This window comes from Ochotona curzoniae, unplaced genomic scaffold (assembly GCF_017591425.1).
Source record: "Ochotona curzoniae isolate NIBS_2020 unplaced genomic scaffold, NIBS_Ocur_1.0 scaffold_4701, whole genome shotgun sequence".
In the NCBI taxonomy this organism is placed as follows: Eukaryota; Metazoa; Chordata; class Mammalia; order Lagomorpha; family Ochotonidae; genus Ochotona; species Ochotona curzoniae.
The window spans coordinates 67,358,433-67,363,342 of NW_024467122.1; positions in this window are offsets into that span (position 1 = coordinate 67,358,433).

Here is a 4,910-nt window from a genome sequence, read left to right on the forward strand (position 1 = left end):
TTTTCTAAAGCTGGTTGTCCTGTCATTTGTATGTTTTAAACTTTGTGAACTTGAAATCATGGAACTTGACCTTACTTCCCTCACAAAACTTTCTTAAAACCATATCCCAGAGTTCAGGGGAAGACTCTTCCATTTGTAACCTCAGAAACACTGAATACAGCCCTTTCCAAAATCCATTGTTAATATTACTAGTATATTCCGAACATCCTTGTATACATTTTGCAGTGTTTTATTAGCTTGGGGACATATTTTCCTCTCAAACATTAGCCAGGTCTGTAGCAGAGTCACATCCACATGCCACTAGATGGGGAATTAATGTACCAAATCTGTTGCTACCAACAGGGAATTCTGTTTTAAGGAGTCTTCATTGATTTTCTGTTTTCTAACTCGTATGAGTTCAAAATTCCAATACATCTTTTGTTTTCTTAGACTTTGGAAACAGAAAAAACAAGTACCATTCTAGATTTTGAGGATTTTAAGCAGGCACAGAGATCACAGTTGTTCCTTGGTTAACCTTAACTTAACCAAGTAAGTGGGTGGGGGCGGGAAGGATATGTTCTCATTGAAAGTAAATAGTGAGGGGCTCAGCACACTAACCTAGTGGCTAAACTCCTTGCCTTGTACACGCTAGGATCCCACATGGGCACTGATTCTAATCCCAGCAGCCCCACTTTCCATTCAGTTCCCTGCTTGTGGCCTGGAAAAGCAGTTGAAGACTGCCCAAAGCTGTAGGATCCTGCACCCACGTGGGAGACTCGGAAGAAGCTCCGAGCTCTTGGCTTTGGATTGACTCGGCTTCAGCAGTTGGAATCACTTGGGGAGTGAATCAATGGACAGAAGATCTTCCTCTCTGCCTCGCCTTCTCTTTGTATATCTGACTTTCCAATAAAAATAAATAAATCGGGCCCGGCACGATAGTGTAGTGGTTAAAGTCCTTGCCTTGAGCACACCGGGATCCCATATGGGCGCCGGTTCGAATCCCGGCGGCCCTGCTTCCCATCCAGCTCCCTGTTTGTGGCCTGGGAAAGCAGTCGAGGATGGCCCGAAGCTTTGGGACCCTGCACCCATGTGGGAGACCTGGGAGAGGCTCCTGGCTTCTGATAGGCTCAGCTCCAGCCATTGCGGCCACCCGGGGAGTGAACCATTGGACAGAAGATGTTCCTCTCTGTCTCCTCCTCTCTGTATATCTCCCTTTCCAGTAAGGATAAATCTTTTCTTAAAGTAAATAGTAAAAAGTAAAATGGAAATCAAGGTAAACTCCTTTGGATTCAGGGACAATAATTTCATTCAAAAGTATTAAATGGCATTGTGGCATAGGAAAGGTTAAGCTGCCACCTGTTTAACACCAGCATCACAAACGAGTGCCAGTTAGTGTCCCAGCCACTCCGCTTCTGATCCAGCTCCCTGCTAATGTTTGTGGGAAAGAAACCGAAGGTGACCCAGGTGCTTGAGCTGCTGCCACCTACATGGGAGCCCTGGCCATCACAGCCTTGTGGGGAGTGAACCATTGGTTGCACTATTCTGTCTTTACCCCCCTCTGACTTTCAAATTTAAAATAATGTTACTGTCCCAGCATCTCCTTTTTAAAAAGATTTATTTATTTCAAAGGCTGAGTGGTAGGGAGAGAGAAAAACTGAGATATTTGTTCTTTAGATCAATACAAAGGCTGAAGACTGAAATTCCACCAGTGTCTCCTACAGGGATGGCAGGGGCCCAGGTACTTACACCATCTTCTTTCTCCGTCACGTTAGTGGGAAGCTGGATCAGATGCAAAGCAGCTGAGATCCAAAGCTGTACTCCAATATGTGGTGCTGGTATCTCAATTAGTGGCTTAACTCACGGTGCCACGACACTGTAATCTCCACAAAGAAAATTGCAGGCCTGGATTCTAGGTTGTAAGAAAGCTGTGTTTTTGCTCAGGACACCTGTGTGCTTGGTCGTACCTTCCCCACAAATCTACCAGCCCTGCTGGCCAGCAGCTGGGAAGAAAGCTCTCAGCACTCCTGTGATCCAGGGGACTTTTACTCTGGCAGCCTGTTCTGGCCTTCATGCCACAGCTCCACTACTAGCTGCCTAATCTGTCAAATCCCTCAGCCTGAGTTGCTCCATCTATAGACTGGAGCTGAGGTCCACACCTGGCTCATAGCTGGTTACGGTCATCGATGAGGAACCCATATGAAGTCTAGCATGGTGCCCACCCAGCATATAGGGCATCTTCATCATTACCTGCTGCCATCTCCAGTCTGTTCCCGTGTGCTTCCAAGCCTGGAAGTTTTTAATACATATTCTGTGTACCACGTGAGATGCCCACATGTCAGAATTGCCTGAACCCCACCTCTACTTCTGACTGCAGCTTCCTGCCGATGTACACTCTTGGGAGGCAACAATGATGGCTCGAGTAATTAATCCCTGATACCCATCTGGGAAACCTGGATTGAGTTTCCAGCTCCAAACGTTGGCCTGGTCTAGCCCAGCTAGTGTGGACACTTGAAGTGAGATGGCAGATGGGAGTTACTTGTCTAATTTTTCAGATAAAAATTAAATACTCTGATGCCTCAGCCTATCTGAGCTCTCAAAATGATAATAAAACTGTCTTTGGCAGTGGTTATTGATCTGGAGAAATACATTCGCTGAAGACTGTGCCCTGAAGTATTGTGTAGGCTCCAGCCGTGTGTTTACTAACAAGTTCAGAAAAGCCAAGGAAATAGTTCCATATTTTACAAGTAATGGGCTCAAGCTTCGAACTCTGGCCTATATCACTCTAAAGCTCTGTTTTGATTCTTCCAATGTTTTGGGAGATTTTGCAGCAGAAAAAAAGCAACACTTTGACATGGGTGGAACTAGCTGAAGCAACAGGTGGCATTAGGAGAGGAACAGGCTAAGAAGATGCAGGATCACCAGCCAACGGGGTCAACAGTACGAGTCCTAGCACTGAACTCGCTTGCTGGGTTCCAGGGATTAGAAGTGGTCCATCAATTATGAAGCATCATGCCAATTCAAAGAATCATTCTGATTAAAAGGGAGAGCAACCCTGTCTCCATGTGGTACACGCCTTGCATCTGACCCAGTGTGATAACCTCTGAACGTGCCGCCCTGTGAGGTCAGAGGAAAGAGATTAGGACTTCAGCATGGAAAGGCCAAGGTTAGAGGCCAAAAAGCACAAGAGAGAATGCAAGAGTCACATTCCAAATTCCATTGCTGGAACTTAGCAGACCCACTTTGTGGAATGAACCATTAGAGTTGTCCTATCTAAAATGTTGCAGGACTCCCTAAAGACCAGGACATGGTAAGAATATGAACATGTATAGAAAAATATATACTGCAGGAAAAAAAATACACTTGTGAAAAGAATTCTACAGTCTGTTAAGAGGGAAAAAAGCACTTGTGAATACATTCTGAACTCTGAAGCTGGCATCGAAGAGAACATTCTTCCTACTTCTAGAGATGCCATTAGCAAAAAACCAAAATCTATTCTTTGTGTGTGCTAGTGTGTATCCTCCAGAGGTCACAACTTGAGGACTAATTTTCTCCAAGAAAAAAATCATTTTAATCTTGAACATTTCAGTGTGTGTTAACCACTTTTATGTCAGTGTTACTTGCAGATACCACTTTTTACAAAAGGTACAGTCAGATGAGCACACAGGGAAAGGAAAAAAGCCTTCAACCAAAACAAAAAGCACGAGGTGTTGAGGGAGCCATCATTTCCTGAACTGGAGGCAAAGATTTGGAAAGAAACTGGAAATGTCAAGCAGTGCAAGAAATGTTCTTTCCATGATACTTTCTGACATTGAGAAGTTTCAGAGCTACATTCCTCCCACAGATGTCATAAATTTTGTTTGTCAAACAATGAATGAAGCTATGTTGAAAGTTCACTAAAAGGAAGGTAACTCTTGCCAGCTTTTTGACAAATGGGCATGACCCAGAGGATAAGGCTGGTTCCTGCTGCCTGTGAGAGTTCTGTTTTCATTTGTTACTAAGGCCATGGGAACAAAGCATCAAGTCATATCCCCACCATGGCTGGTGCCCTACATACAGACACCAGTTCTACAAAATGCAGGCGCTTATGGCCTTTGAGACCAGAGGCCAGTGCAACCTGAAAGCATCCTGTGGCTGGCTCAAGGCTGTTCAGCTGCCTACCACAGAGGAGGCGCTGAAAGCTGAGGCTGAGACTGAAGAAGGAGCTTTACAGCCTGTTCCAGGCTTCCTGCATGACCCTGAGGTGACATCACAATTTGAACTGTAATTTCTTCCTCTTCAAAGGAGATGCATTTTCTTTACTTGGTGCACCTCCCCACGGCTTCAAACCCCATGAATAACGTATGATACGTGCCACCCATCCCAGCCCCTTGGGTGCTGCTCAGCCTTAAGACTTTCTTTCTCTTGCATTGGGACCTTCTAGAAATTGAAGAAGGAGGCCCTGTGGCTCCTTTACCCTGAAGGTCAGGTGTTACGTAACCATGGCACTCGAGGTAAATATGTTTGTTGATTGGACCAGTGCTTCTGCAAAGCTGTAGGGAGAGTTTTCAGATCTCCACTGGTTGATCTTCTGTGCACAGAGGGTACAAGGTGTTTCCAAATAATAGATTCAGATTTCACTCAAGCAAAATATGGACCTTCGGAAGTCGACTTCTGTTACTCCATTCTTAAACTGTGCTTGGATTTATTGCTGTGAAAATGAATGCCACAGGCTGCTAGTGCTAAGCCTGGTTCCTGATTTAAAGAAAGGCAGTTCCAGGGCCTGGCACGATAGTGTAGTGGTTGAAGTCCTTGCCTTGAATGCACCAGGATCCCCTATGGTCACCGGTTCTAATCCTGGCTGCTCCACTTCCCATCCAGCTCTCCCTGCTTGTGGCCTGAGAAAGAAGTCGAGAACAGTCCAAAGCCTTGGGACCCTGCACCCATGTGGGAGC